Source organism: Triturus cristatus, chromosome 5_1, assembly GCF_964204655.1.
Source record: "Triturus cristatus chromosome 5_1, aTriCri1.1, whole genome shotgun sequence".
NCBI lineage: Eukaryota > Metazoa > Chordata > Amphibia > Caudata > Salamandridae > Triturus > Triturus cristatus.
Genome location: NC_140587.1, coordinates 894,518,134 through 894,534,624, shown reverse-complemented (window position 1 = coordinate 894,534,624; position 16,491 = coordinate 894,518,134). Strand labels below are relative to the sequence as shown.

Genomic DNA, 16,491 nt, shown 5'->3' with positions numbered 1-16,491 from the left:
CTCCTGTTCCCAGTGGACCTGATTGGAACCTCTTCTTCTTCCTCTTCCCCTCCTGCCCCTCTCTAAAAAAGGGGGTCTGTAGCTATTTTGTGGATAGGGGAAAGGCATGAAACCCGGATTCCAACCCATCATAGGATAAGGTGGTTGTTGAAATTGATCACCTGGCATAGACAACGGAGGCCAAGGTTGAGGCTGATACTGCTCCTTAAACCTCTCTCTACCCCTCTGTCTTGATTTAAAACTACCCCCACTAGAGCCACTCGTCGTGGAAGCATCATCAGAAGATTCTGAATAAGTGGTACTCCTAGAGGGGGGAGTGTATTCGGGGTCAGAGTTGTTATAGACTTTGTTAAAAGCAAACCGTTTAAGATCTTTTGAGTCAAGTTGTCCTTATACTCACTGATCTCTTTATTAAGTTCATCCAATTTCTTTTTATAGCCAGTTAATGTGGTTTTGAAGTGGTTTTCAGTCAGCTGAATTTCTACCAATAAGGCCTCAGATAGTCGTAAAGAAGTTTTTATCATTAGCACCAACCAGTCGCGGCGCGGGTACAGTGCCACGCGATCTGGGCCCACTCATTTCGGAAAACCGCATCTTTCAGAAAAATTCTAGGGGCATTGGTGACTAACAAACCCTAATGTGCAGTATTATTACGTAAATACTCCATCAATATTGTCCCATACAGAATGGTTCTAATCCTGTTACGTTTTTGATCGGTAAGTTTGTCCCAATCAGATGTTTGTGAAATAGTTTGTGCAATAGTGGGATCTTATAAAAGGGAGGGAACTGCAAAATGGCATCCACCTCTTCATTGGAAAAGGAAAGCCCAATGTTCTCCATAAGAAAGTCCTAAGTAGAGATCCTAACAAGGATCAAGAAGTCAAAGGTTCAAAACAATGTAAATAAACTCCTGCAGTTGTGCGCTGCCCAATATTAATAACCAAAAATGGGAGGGAGGGGAGAATAACAGAGCCACCCTTGAACCCCCTGGAATTATACAAAAAAAAACAAAAGAGTGGAGCCAAAAAGAAATAACACTGGCAGAGAGAGTCACTCTGGAGTATAAAAAGAACCCTCACTCACCAACCTAGTTGGTGACACGCTTCATCGTTGGGTTCCCACCAGAGGGACTGAATGCCTCTCTGGTGTGCCACAACGCCTGATTACAGTGGAGCAGGTTGATTGTGATGGTGACAGTGCAAAAAAGTGAACTAATATGGATAGTTAAAATTGAATTTACCAAACCACAAAAATTATTTATTAGTGGCAAGGTAAGTCAAGGCTTAAAACGTGAAAAGGACGATAAACTGGATAAATTGTCCAGTCACATCACTGGTGTAACAAAAACATGGTCTACATGTTTCAGCCTCATGGATGCGATTTAGCGAGGCTTTCTTCAGGACCAGAGACCACGGCGGCATGTACACTCTAAGGTACACCCTAACCAGTGGCGAATAAGGTCCTCCTGCTGGCCCTGCCCTCAAGACACAGCTGCGGCTTAGCTCTGGAGTAAAATAAAATGATAATAAAGCAGTTCTATTCAGCTTTATTATCATTTTATTTTACATACGTCTGCTGGTTCCAGCAGTGGGGTGACACTCCTCCACCATTATGGAGGAGCCGCCCCTGGCAGGGGCCCAAGGCCTATTTTGTGTTTTTTGACTGTGGGTTGCAGCTGTCCAGTGCTTGCAGAACATTAATGCAGCCCTCTATTTGCACTGATACTGTAGTCATGTTGTTACGCCCTTCTGATCCTTCCTTCTCATCCCACTCAGGCCATTTTTATAGCTTTGGGGGCCTGGAATTGACACACTTTCAAGAGTGTCAATACTACAGTGATGAATAGTAGTGTGCTAGTACTGTCATTTCCAGCTCTGGGAGGGGCAGTGGTGGTGCAAGCTGCAGTGGCCTCCTGACAAGGGCCCAGCACTTATTTTTCTCAAATTAGGCACTAGCTGAGAGCATGGAAGCAATAGGTCAGGGCAGGTTGGTTAACATCAGGGGACAACAAAGATAGCATTGGCCTAGGGCAATGCTTCTGCTCGGCTGCTCAAATATTTATTCATGTGCGAACATGGGAGGGTAACACTGCTGTATGATCCTTTGGAAACCAGACCACTGTACACATTTGATTTCCTTTCTTGCCATTATGGGGCAGTTGGTAAGGAAGTGACGCTCTTCCGCCATAGTGGAGGAGCCGCCGCTGCGATTCAGTGGTCAGTTTGACTGACACTGTGCCTGTTTTTTCTGTTATAATACATGATCCCCGTGCCTGCTTTAATATAAATGAGCCTTGCACAAACGATATTTCCTGCTACTTATGTTAACACATTAATCCGACATACAAATGAAGTTAGAGTTTGTATCGAGCTGACTCTTAACATGCCTACGGATGGGATACAAAAAATGTAGCTTAGAGCAGAGAAAGCCAGATAATTATGCATACGTTTGCCAACTAAATATTACAAACTAAATATTTTGTATCGTTAAATGCGACCAAGCCAAGACATCCTTACAACCCTTCTAAAAAACTGTTCACAGTGTATAAAAAACAGATACAGAAAAGTAATTGAATATGCTTTGCTGCATAAAACAAAATATAGAACTTTTATGTCAGACTGCAAATAAGTACAAATACGTAATGAATGACGTGTCCAAAGGGCCCGGGAGACCTCAGTCTGTTTCCCGCACCCTGGCAACTCAACCAAATCAATGACGTCCTTATTCTATTCTAGTCACCGTTTTGTACAGCACGTGGCTACCCGACACTGGGCTTACCAGCGCTGTCAGTTTTAGATGAAGTGAAGGTAGTAAACGTAAGGTTAGGGGAAAAGATACGTTTTTAGTTTTTTTCAGAAACTCATGAATTTGTCAGTCATTTTCAGGCTAATAGGTAAGGAGTTCCAGAGTTTAGGTGCAAGATATGTGAAGGAGCGACCTACACTTCTAGCTCTCTTGACTCTGGGGACAACCAAAAGATCAAGGTTGTTGGACCTGAGTGCTCTTTTGGTCCAATGGGAGGAAACTAACTGATGGAGGACATATGGGCCGTCTATGTGTTTTGCCCGATGCATCATACATACTGCCTTGAATTGAGTTCTACAACTTATGGGCAGCCAGTGGAAAGTTTTAAGCTCTGCACATACTGACTGAGTATTCGGGATGCCTAACAGTATACGAGCTGCAGTATTCTGAATGATCTGAAGTTTCTGATGACTGAAATTGAGCTGCCGAGATACAGTGAGTGGCCATACTCAAGGTGGGAAAGGAGCAATCCTTGAATCACTATCTTTTGTGACTCCAATAGGAGACATTTCAGAGTTTTCCTTAAAGCTCTTAAGAGGCTGAAACAGCTACATGCCACCTTCTTCACTTGGGAGGCCATTGCGAGCTGCTTACCCAGGGTTATTACTAGGTTCTTAATTTCCAGCTTGGGGGATGGACATTCTCCTAGGGAGGGCCGCCAGCTGATTTGGTCCCAGAGTGGTTGGGTTATTCGAAAGTCCCATAACCTCTCTGTTCTCCCCATTTCATTTTAATCAGCTAGCTGCCATCCATTCGGACACCTTTTCTAGGAAGATATTGAGTCTCATAGAGGTGTTGTCCATATCTGGAGATAGTGAGACAATCATTTTAGTATCATCCGCATGCGATACAATTGAAAAGCCAAATGAGGAGATTAATCAGATAAAGTTCAGATGTACACATTAAAAGGTGTGAGGCTCAGAGAGGTACCCCTCATTTCAGCTGATTCCTGAATGACAGGAAAAAGGTACCTAACTGACTTGAAAGCTTGGCTTCTCCAGTAAGAAGGCAAGCCTTTTTAAGGCATTCCCTGTGGTGCCCACTTCTTTCAACCGATGGAGTAGGATGGGATAGAAGACCATATCAAAAGCAGAACTTAGATCAAGGAGGGTCAGTGCCACTGAGCCACATTGATCCAGGACCATTTGAAGATCTTCTGTGGCCCTTAGCAGTGCTGTTTCTGTGCTGTGACCAGAACAGAAGCCTGTTCGAGTGGGATGAAGAATGTTCTTGACTTCCAAGTATTCTCTAAGGCACCTGTTTATCGTCTTCTCTCGAATTTTACTAACTCCAGGGTGTAATGATATGGGTCTGTAATTTTCTACTATCTCAGGGTCCAAAGTAGATTTCTTTAGCAAAGGGCGAATAATAGCATGTCACTTCAATTATTCTGAGACAGATTGTATATATCAGTCATGCTTATTCAACAACATAAGCAATAAATAAATAAAATATTAACTGTGTCAGTGTGCTAGACCTGAAATCCTTGGTGTAGTATTCCCTCAAACCTTTTACTGCACTCCTCCTGTTTTGCTGAATTCATTTTTGTTGGCCTAAGGACTCTGCTGCTTGAGGACTGCCTTGTCCTCCTAGAGAGGTGCCCTGCTGCTTGAGGCCTGCCTAGATCCCTGAGAAGAAAGACTGGACCTGCTCCCTTCATCCCAGGCTACCTGAGTGACTCCAATGGTCAGATGGCTGACCTCCTGTTGTGAGTTACAGGGACACAACAAGCTTCAGAGGCCTCCCTGAAACTGCCTAGCTGACCTGCTACAACTGCATCTGCCATTAGATAATAATGGGGTAAACCACAAAGCCGAAGGACCTCGGTACAATGCGATATATACAAAAAAATGGTCCTAACGGACATCTAGGATAAACTAAATTAATTAGCGTATACTGATTCAACAAAGATAATCATAGACCACCAATCCACAGGAAAGGGGTAATTATTATTTCAGAAAAGGAGGAGTACACAGAAATTATATCACACAAAGAAATATAATTAGATGCAAGTCATTCAAATTCTATTGAAAATAAACAATTTATATAGATTATTTATACACAATGATTGCTTCATTAGGTGCAACAAGGGGATCAGAGTAAGTGCTTGTACGTAAGCTATAGAAGAAACAGGAGGAAAATCACAGTATAAAGAATTCAATTTGAAGTAAATCCTGTCTGTTCATCATATCAAGCAGCTAAATGTTCTTCCATTATATAGAGCTAATTGCTTGAATCAATATTGCCTCTCTGTGGATAATATATTCAATCCAGGCTGTAAAAAGTAGAAATTGTCGACGTTTCGACCCGAAATTGGGGGAGGGGGCCAGTTAGAAACTTAGAGAATTATTAATTCTGATCCCCTGTAAATCCTGTACTATGCTATTGTTTGTAAGGAATCATTATCCAGGAATGTACGCATGGCTTTGCTTTCTTTTCACAGAATCACCATTTCACATGAGTAGCATGTCATTTGCAGTGCCACCATTGAGGAAAATATGTGATGACTACGTTTTATTTCAGAGATTGGCCTCTATCATAATGATTATGTGATATGATTCTCCACTCCTCGGCTACTACATTTGCATGGTGAAAGTAAGCAGTCTTTTTTTCATCAGCATTTAGAGGTGCTCAACAGTTGTATAGGTATCTTACATCTTATTCGCCCTGATGAATGCCCTGGACCTTTCACTGGCTATCAGTTAGGGGCAGAAACACGTTGGCAATACATTGGATGCATTGGCCATTGTACCCATAAAACATACCCATTTTTGTTTTCAAGATTTTATGTATACCTAGGGAGAGGACTAATAAAGGGAATTCCAACAGGTTTATCCTAAAATATTTTTAATATCTGGATCCCCCTCTATTTAGGCTATCATACTTTATCTAGGAAATCCTTCACAATGTGGAGGTCGAGTCCGTACTGGTAGCATCATCTTACAAGGGTGGAGTAGGAAGCGGATGATGAAGAATGCCACACTATGTGGGTGAGGCTTCTTTAACCTGAAAAATTTGATCTGATTTCATAGCCTAGGGTAGGCACTATGGAACAAAAATTATTGTTCCGTATTGTCACTGTGCCGCATAACTTTGTTTTTGGATACATTCCTGCTCTCGCTCTGTGTGCTGGTGCACTATATGTTGCTAGCACCAACACAAGAACCCCTGCACCAGGGTGCAAGGGTGCCTATGCTACATGCAGGATTGTTTTTGTACAGGTAGGGAGACCATCCAGCACAAAAACAATCCTCAAAGGCATTTTCTTCTTTCTATGTGTGCTGCAGAATGCTGCACATGTAGAAAGAGGAAATAAAGAGGACAAATAAAAATGTTTCTCCTTGTTATTCCTTTGTTTGGATGGCATACCATTTTGATGCATTCCCTGCTTTACTAGTCTTAGTAAATCTGGGAATACGTCCAAAAACATTTGTGGATGTGTGGTAACACCAATGCTGCATCCATGCTGCATCCGTGGAACATCTTCCCAACACAGATTAAAGCAAGGCAGCGACTTGTGCGATTTATTAAGCCACACAGAACCATGCAAGGTGGCTTTGTAAACCTTAGTAAGTCTGACTTAATGTCTTGCGTTGCCTTATGTGATACAACAGTGATGTACGCTCTTAGTAAAACTGGGCCCTAGTGCACAAAGTCTGTTCATTTAACCAGATATTGCTCTGAATTAGTGATTTATTTTAGACAGCATGCCTCAGAAACACTTACTGTTCTGCGCTGTATTACCTGAAAATTAAGCTCTAACACTGAGAAATATTGAGTTAAACAAATCAACTTTATGTACCACAAGTGCATAAAAAAATGCCGCTTTGCTCTGCACTAGTCCATCATGGTAAATCCCCAGGGCTTTGTATTCATTAAAGGAAAATGTTGTTACAGCTGTTTAAGTCTTCTGTTGCTACTCGTTGTCCCCCTGCTGTGTCTCTTCTGGGAAAAAATGGGGTCAAGAAGACATGGATTTAAAAAGTGCCCAAGCCTGGATTTTTCACTGCCCCTATGGAATGGTACTGACTTGAGATAAGTCGGGTCACCTAATTTCCAGGCTCGTGTTTCACTGCTTTGCAGAGGGTGAGCCAGCAGGAGTGTTAAAGATCCATGTTCATTGCAGGTATGAACTTAAGGCATATTTAATAAAACTTAACACCACCGTACCGCCAATTTCTTTATGTTACAGGGGCTTTTTTATGGTCAAATTTACAGTATTGATGTCAATTCTTCCTTTCATTCACATACCATGATCACACACCTCGATTGTCATGACCATATAATTATTTATTCAAATGTAAATATTTACTTTTTACCAAAAAAGAAACTTTTTTTTTTTAGAATAAGTTATTTATCAATTTGGGGCAAACATGTTTTTGAAATTTTCAATACACGCCGACAATTACTAATACAATATTTACAGCAATGAACAAATCAACAGGAGACCAGGAACCACAGAAAGCCAGAGACACTCCGGAGCTGTCTGTAACCATTGAAGGAGAGACGCACAACCAGTCAACATTTAAATAGGTTAACTGCCATCTGAGGAGTCACATCCAGGGGCTGCACGGACTCCGCACTAGATAACCATGTTGCAGTGGAGCCCACGTCGCTGGGGGAGCAATCAGGGGAAGTGTCAGGATCCTGTCTTATAGTGCGATTGAACATCGTCGACGCCACATGCAGCTCCTTTGCCTCTCTTGTATGACCTGCTGCAGATTGGGGGTGGGTTGTAATTGTGGTGGGGACGCATGCTCCTCCTAAACCTCCCAGTATGACTGGCTCCAAGAATGTCAGCTTGTTGCGCAGACCCTTCACTCCCTGTCCGCAGCTCCTCCGTGGCATAGTCAAGGAAGAAAATAACTGCGGCGTTATCCACTTTCACCTCCCCCAGCTTGCGTACCTCTTTCAGGACAATGTCACAAACCCTGGAATCTTCATTCGGGCGGCACAGATGGAAATCCCCTGCACTCCCAAGAGCTCACTACCAGGGGGTTACAAAAAGCAGCACCACCCGGTTGCCTACTCTGATCTAACAGTGGCAACCAGATTCCGTGTACCCTAGTGCCCCAGTGAGTGACATCCGATCAAGCTGCACGCCCAAGGGCCTGGGCCTGAACCGACCTCGTGCCTCTGGCACCCGCCTCCATCAACTCGACTCCTGGGCCTCCTTCGCTCTGCATCTCACCTTCTCCTTACCTGGACATCCACACCGTGGTTCAATCTGCTGCACTCTCTCTGAATCTATAACTCAGCCAGCAGGAGCCACAGTCAGGTGGGATTCCAGAAGGCTGGTTACAGCAGTCACTGCCAAGTCCACTGGAGAACCACCCGATGCAGGTGATGCAACCGGTTCCCCTTGGGCATGAACTTGCTGTGCTCCCGCTGTGAGAAGTTGGCCTGGTATATGCTGTCCACTAGTTATAGTGGGCACCTTGCACCATTTCAAACAACCCCTTATTGATGATAGGTTAAAGACAAGCTTTATTGAACGCTATCCTAGTGGTAGCTATGGAGAGCAACCTTCAGGCTAAGTCTTGAAGGAATGTAAAGCAGCTTGTTTTACCAGTCTATAGTCTCTTGAATGGCTAAATGAAAGGCAACCACACCAGGTATATATATAAAATATATTTATTTATTACTAAACACACCCTGCTAGGCTCTTTATGAGGCTAGAGGTCAAAACACATAAGTTACACTTCAAATATGACAGTAATATAGCACAAATACACGTTAGGCCCTAGTGGCGAGCCAAACCATATACTAAAATAGTGGTATAAGAACCACGACTTAACAAGACACAAGGCCTAGAGCCTGTAGAATTGATGGGACCCCAAGGAACCACCCAAGGTAGTGACACAGGGGACCCATGGGGGCCGTGTGCACTGTGAGAACACAGCCGCGAGCTCCCTTTAGCTTCTATGGAGAAAGTCGCGGTCAGATTTTTAAAGATTAGGGACACTTAGAGCTGAGCTAGGACCAAACCCTTTTGGACTTAGGAAGTTCTAGGGTCAACACCCATGGGAGCACCGGAGTACTCGAGTTACCTCACCCAGGGAAGCCGGGGGCATAGGTGTCAAATGGTGTCGGGCCGCGTCGTCGTTTTCAATGGGAGCTGGCGAAGAAGTGCTGCTGCCGGGAAGATGCTAATTGTCCGAAGAGATCCAAGCTTGGATTGAGGATGAGAAGAACCTGAAAGCAGAGGGGACAGAGTCTGGGTCACTAGCCAGTGATCAGGGGTACGATAGGCGAATGCCCACCGATGTCGGGTGATTTCAGGTGAAGAAGGTGAAGCTTGACTCTTCAGCTACGAGGACCAGGAGGCATCGAGGATGACCAGGAGCTGGATTCAAGCTGTCCCCAAAGGATGTCGAGTGCTGCAGTGTCGGTGCCCGGATTGGACACAACAAGCCTTGGCAACAGCAACCCACGCAGAAAAGAGAAAGATGCTTCGGTGCAGACCAGCAAGGTCTGAGGGACTCACCACATGGTGGGGAGCCAGGGAACATCTGGCGCAACCAGAGAAGACCAAGGACAATCAAATTTGCCTTCACAGGGACCCACCAGTCGACGGACCAGGGATCGCGAAAGAACCTTGAGCTGAAATGCAAGAAGGAGGTTCACGGAACACTCGTGGAGTATAGGCCCACAATCTTCAATGCAGATAGTGCTTGGGGCTTGGGCTACAAGTAACCCAAAGCACGACTTCGAGAGACATCGGGAAGTTAATGCACTTGCAAATGTGCATGGTGGCCAGGAGTTCCGGTTTCACATTACTCACAAGGGCTGTGGGTCTCAGCTTTGCTGGGGACTCGGGTCGAGTTCTGAGAAGTTTGGAAATCCTCTTCCTGGGCTGCAGATACTTCAGAGTCCGGCAGGAGGTTCGGAGATGCAGACTGGCAAAATGCTTTGTTGGTGCCTGCCATGCAGGGGAGTCACTCCTTGACCCCTAGGGAGATTTCTTCAGTCCTCTAATCTTGAGTAGAGCATCGAAGTTCCAGGATTCAGTTGCAGAGTTTCGTCCAGGGATATCTAAAGTCCTGTTGCCAGGTGTTCCTTACTTATACCTAAGAAAGGGGTTGGACTAACTCAGGGGACCCACCTATGGGAGGGTTTGGAAAGAGGGGTGGCTACACCCATTTCCTTTGTCCAGTTTCGTGCCAGAGCAGGAGCTGGTAGCCCCTGAACTGGTTTGAGCTGGACTATGCACAGGGACACCAAATGTGCCCCCAGTGCAGGACTTCAAAGCACTCTGAGAGTGCTCCCATCCAGCCCCAATACACAACATCCTGTCTGGGAGGTGGTTACACCTCCCTGTGACAGGAAACCTATTGTCCAGGCCTCCCCTGCCGGAGTTTCAGTCAGTAGCAGGAGGCCAGACCTGTGTCTGTGGCTGCAGCATCCATTTTGTGATGTCAGTTTCTACCGGGTATACCAGTGCTGCCATGTCTCTCCCTCTAGAAGGGTGGGATCATACTCCCACATCAGTTACTAGTGTGGGTGTATGATTCCAAGGTGTTTGACAGCAAACATGACATGTTTCCGTGCAGCCAGTCCAAAGTTAGCATTTACCGTTTGGTTATAATGCACTTAATAGTATATGGTCAGGCTCCACTACTGACAACCCCAGAGAAGAGATTTCAAAGGCTGCAGAGGGGCTCAGCTCATGCCTGGGTACCCTCTCACATATAACCAAGCACCCTGCCTTCAGGATTGACAAGGCCTGCCATAGGGGTGACTGATAGGTTTCTATGTGCCGTGATAGGTAAGATATAGTGAACCTATATCTCTGTAAGGGGTGCATGCACCACCTTACCAAGGCTGCAGTAGCAGCCCTGTGGTGTCATTTTGGAGGGCTTTCCAGGGGTGGCATAATACATGCTTCAGCCCCTGGTAGGCCTCTGGGGTACCTATGCCCTGGGTACATAGTATACCATATATTAGGAACTCACAAGGGTACCCCAGAATCCGATCTGGAGTGTACTTAAAGTACATGGAATCAATTTATAAGAGAAAGCAGATAGGCTGGGGAACTGAATAGCAGGTTCCCAGCCAAACTAAGTCAAAAACCATCAAAACACCAGAAAAAAAGTGGGGGCAACCATGTAGTCAGATTCCACCTTCCTACACCCGCCACCCAAGTTTAGCTCTGCTCATGGGCCTCACCCTCCACAGCATTAGGGCAGCACCACATCCTCTGGCCTGTGATGCAGGAGGTGCGGCCCACCATTAACAATCTCCTCCGTTTACCCCGATGTAGTGGTGGCACATGTTATGCAATGCAGCCCTCCCTACATGGGTGCGCAGGAGCACCTCTACTGATCGCAGCTCCAAGGGGCACCAGGCCGTCTTCTCACACAGGTCAGCAAAGTGTCTCCATGTGAACTGCCAGACTTTACCACTAGGTAAGGGCGATTGTCGACGCCTCAATTTCTACCACCACAGCCGACAGGCTTCAGCCCAACGCTGCCCGCCTCCACCATCAGGCTGCAGCTAGTCCACAGCACCTCCACCTCCCAGTCCAGGTCTCAGACGCAGGCATAGCGAGGCCTCCAGGCCCTTGAGACTGTCCATGTGTCCAGGCTTCAGCAGCCATGGTGTTGAAAGGAGGGCGCTATGGAAAGTGCTGCATCACTGGTTTTCCTCAGAGATGCACCTCTGTTCCATGAATGAGGCCCTAAATCTGCTTCCCCTGGGGCTCTGTCTGGTCATGCTGGCTGTTGGGGGTTTAGGGGGGTTGTTGATGGCTGCTGAACTTGGCCCTGGCTGCTCCATTCTGCATTCCATTGTTTTTATTTTATTTTTTCATTAGAGGTGGATTTATAGGCTATTTTTGCCTTGAGAGTCTGAAGAGTGAAGTTGGGCTGACTAACGTGATTTTTTTTTGCCGCTAATTGGCCTTTTGTCACTTTTCTCTCGCTAACGTCAAATTTTTTATCGCCTTGACGCTCGTGTTAGCAGCAGTTTTTGCCGCAGCTAGCTGATACTATCGTCATGTAGCGACATATTGTACATACGTCGCTAACAGGGCGGTAGTTTTCAGCGATTGACATCATTAAGAAAATTGCTGCTAACGCAAAAACTGGTTAGCGGCAATTCTTGTAAATATACCCCTTACTAAAGTAAGGTGCTGGGTCGATTCATGTTCATTAAGCTGCATTCACGATTGTATGCTCATGAATGAACAAGACTGCCATCTTCATTTTCTGTTAATATCGATCTTGCATCATATATGCAGTTTGATTATAGGTTTTTAATTGTAAGCGGAATTTTCAGAGTTAAAATTACAGCAGTAGGAAGTGAGTGCTTAACTTTGTCATTTTGTAATGTGGTTCATTTAGCTTCAATTAGCGTTTTAATGTGAAGAGACCCAAGCGCTCTATAAAGAAGTCAACAAAATAGTTACGGAGGCAAAGCACCATAACACCCATTGAATTAAATGCTGCTAATTATATAAATGAGGGAGAATAAACCTACGACCAGCCTGGTCCTCAACATCTAGATTTAATTTATTTAAAAAAAATAAGGATTTGAAGAAAAGAAACTTCATTCTAATCTTCTAATTTTTTTAACAAATATTGGCAGACCCGTTAATAATGAGTTTGCACAAGTGAACATGAGATTTTACAAAGGGAACAACACATGAATATCGGAGCATGTTGACAGGCAAAAAGTAATGCAGAGCATTGCACATTTTTGTCTCAGGGTTCCCTGTCACTGGATGGGACCCTCCGTTTTAACGAGAATGAGAATTCCCTTCTCTGACCAGTTAGCATGAGCCCGAGAAAATTTGCTGGTCTTACTGGACTGTTTTCTAGACCTAATTTTTTCAACACACTCCAATGTAACAAAACCACAAACAGTACCATGTTACATGAACCATAATTAAAGTTGTGCCACGGACATGAAGTTGTGACCTCCGGCTCAAATTAAAGATCCTCAGTATTATGACATTGGGGTACTGGTCTGATGCATGTGTCTGGCTCATCAATTTTAATGGGGAAATGGCCTTTACAATGCGGGTTGAGCCACGCGTGCTGTTTCCCTGCAAGCGTAACAACCTTTACCTGAACCACGCTTCTGCCTTAACCATGCATATGTGTTGTTATTGCACATAGCGGTCTAGTGTCCGGATGGGCAGGGAGAGGAAGCAGCAGAACAAGAAGCTCTGGAAAGGGACAGGTAAGTGGGGCTGGTGCTAGGTTTGGGGAGTACGTTTTTAGGGTTGGGGTGGTTTTAGGGCATAGGGCAGGGGGGGTCGGGGTAGTTTTTGGAAGCAGCCAGGGTTTTAGAGCTTATGGCAGGGGGGTTGGGGTAGTTTTAAGGGCTGGGGCCAGGCTTGGGGCAGTAGTTTTTAGGGGTGAGGGTCGGTTTTAGGTTTCAGGGTGAGGGGGATCCGGGCAGTTTTTTTAAAAGTGGGCAGGGTTCCAGGCCTCAGGGCAGGGGACGGTGTAATGGTAATTTTAGGGGCAGCGCAGGGGTAAGTTTTAGACCTTAGGGCGGGGGGTTGGGGTCGGGGTAGTTTTTGGTAGGGGCAAGGTTTGAGGCCTCATGGCAGGGGGAGGGGAAGGGGAAGGTGTAGTTTTAAAGGAAGATCGGGTAGGTTTTAGGTCTCATGGCCGGCGGTGAGATAGAGGGATAGGATTTTAGGGCTTAAGGTGGGGCGGGAGGATCAGGGTAATGGTGATCTTTACAACACCTTTTTCTTTACCATTCATTCCTTTACAATGAAATTGCTTTGCGAAGGAATGTGTGGTAAAGGAATGCATGGTTAAGACGCATTCGTTTGTTGGGACCACGTTGTACATGCACGCATCGTTCAGCCAGGCATGCCTCTGTCATACAACCATTTTAATGCAACTGTGGTTCTGGTCAACTTTCAACATCTGTGGCTCTTTAGAGAGAGTGTGTAGTCGGGCTCCAAAAGTAGGTGAAGTCTTTCTGATCCCTGGTCACAGCAACGCCATGTGCCACCAAACTGTCTCTGGGAGTTTACTGGTGAAGGGGCAAAAACAAACCTTCCCTCCAAACGTTTACCACATCCTTGACTAATGAGGCCCAATGGCAACTTCAGTTAGGGTGGGCTGTATTCACCACTGCTGAAGACGGCTTAAGTCACTTTCTCTTGTGAATGATTTGGGTAAGGCGCTTATTATTTTGCAAACTAAGCACCAGTGGTGCCATCGAAGTAGGTGATTGGCATCAGGAGTGAATGGTGGCAGTCTCCTAAGAAACATTTCAGGTATCTGCCCTTTTTAAAAAAAAACTTTGGTACGCATGGACGAGGACTCTGCCGACTAAAAGCGTTATTCCTCTCAATGATTCGTTTGCTTCTTTGCATTTGAGGCCTAAATATTTTGGGTCTTCTTAGAAGTACTTATGCTGCTTTCACAAGACTTATTACACTGTGAGGTAAGCAAACCTTGCCTTCTTCAAACTATATTCTGCTCAGTAGGGAAGTAGATAGTAACCTCAAGTATCTAGACCCCGAGTCCTACTATGCCCACACTGGTATTTCTGAGCTCATGTCATCTACTATGCCCAACCTAGCATCTTTGCAGAAACAGCCGCCATAATAGCTTCTCATAGACAAACAGGTGCAGATTTGGCCTCTTAGCTAAACTGACATATCAACAAGGAGCTACAGGGGAAAAGTACAAGATTGGGTCATCCCCCACTCAAATCAGTTTTCCAACAAAAAGACCCAATCTACTTGGTACAGAAATACTTTCCACACTGTGTAAAGAAGGAATTGGGAAGTATCAGATTAACTTCTTCTAACCCACTCCCCACCATATAGACTTGTGAGGTGGGTTCCTAATTCACCAGAGTCTTTACTGATATAAAATCTGCAAGAACCCTAAACCCAAGTAGCAGTCACTCTGTTCAAACAATCAATATGTGAAAAACCAGTATAATCACAGGGATACAAAACCCACACCGTGAATATCAGTGAAAAATGTGTGCAAAACAAGGTAGAACCTCACGTGCGCAACACCACAGCGGGCTGACACTGGTTAGATCATCACCAGTACTGCCACGTTTCTCATCATAGGTTACTACTTTGGGCAAAAAAAACTGGGCAAAAATACCAGAAAAAAATAATAATCAAAAAGGTGAAAATATGTGAACATCACACACCATAGTCCCGAATTAAAATTGATAAAGAACCATGGCCACCATCATTTTATTCTTAGCTCATGGGTCAATTCAAAGATAAAATTGCTGTATTTTAACAGACAAAAAGCCATTTAGCCGACATGTTTCATTGCCTTACTCTTATGGCAATTTCTTCAGGGCAACAGGACTTCATTCACCTTATCAGCACACTTGTAATGAACTATTTGTGACCGTTGTCAGCCAAGGTTTTTCATACCAGCTCGACACCGTGTCAAACAGGCACTGTAAATTTTTCCAGTGATCCTGTATTTCACAAACCCTCTTGTACTTTGGGCATTCGCAAAGCACTCGCGTCCCGAGCTTCGTCTGAGCCGGTTTAAAACACAGCACTTTTTATCTTTGAATTGACCCATGAGCTAAGAATAAAATGAAACTGTATGTTTCATGTGAAAGAGATAGTATGGCTACAAATATGAAGAATAAAAGCAGAATCTGTAACTTGAAACTAAAGACACTAAAAAGCATTTAGTAATCTGCTGCAAAAAAACATTAGTAACAGTTTAATGTTAGCCATATTAAAAAAATGCTGTAAAAACGTGCAGAGAGAGAGCTTTCCCCTAATGAGGTATGCAAAAACTAAACACGTTGCCATAAATTTCTCTTCCCTGCTGATGATGTTAGAAAAAAACAGATGAGAAGAAAAAAGTACGTTTTTATTTTGACTGTTTTAAATGCAGAAGTGATTATGCTCTGTGACCTTCCTTTCACCTTGGCCGCCGGTTATCGGCAGGCATTATGATGTCACAACTCAACTGTAATAAGCTATTACAGTTGAGAAGCGACATCATTTCTTTATTAAAGGTGACTAAAGATGTCACACTCAACTGCAAAATGAAAATAATAGACTTTTATGACGAGACTTCAGCCTCAGGTGTATGATGTGTTTATGTTACGAGGCATGTATGTTACAAAGCTTGCATTTGAAATTATCCCTAACTAAGTAGTTCCCTTTGTTAGTAAATGAATGTGAAAAAAGATCACGTAAAAAACAATGTTGAAGTCATGGGCACCTGTTTCTAGTCTTGCTGAGATCACTCAGACAATTGGCTTGAATCCACTTCCGGTCACTGCAAACAATCTGATCCCTTTTCTGAGATCACTACATACCATGGGGGTCTCTAGTTGCCAATGGTTTGCACCTTTGTCCAAGTAGGGACCCTTATTCCTAGTCAGGGTAATGGGGACACACTTCTAATATAACCCCTGCTCACCCCCTTGGTAGCTTTGCACAAGCAGACAGGCTTATTTCAGAGGCAGTATGTAAAGCATGTATGCACACATACAGTAATACAGTGAAAACATTACAAAAGGACACCACACCAGTTTAGAAAAATACGTAATCTTTATACAAAACAAAAAATGTATTTATTAGAAGGCAAAAACAGTTCTGTCCATATCAAACTATAGATGCAACACTTTCAACACAAAGTACTTTGGATGCGTGAAAATCATAAACGAAAACAGCCGCAGGGAAGGTAGTGCGTTGATTCCTTACACCCAGGG

At 44.4% G+C, this 16,491-nt stretch overlaps 1 protein-coding gene across 2 annotated transcripts in view; it reads left to right on the top strand.

Moving 5' to 3' along the window:
* Window positions 1-16,491, top strand: part of LOC146831577 (cytidine monophosphate-N-acetylneuraminic acid hydroxylase-like) — a 567,547-nt gene that overhangs the window by 128,817 nt on the left and 422,239 nt on the right. The gene's annotated exons all lie outside the window — the stretch shown is intronic.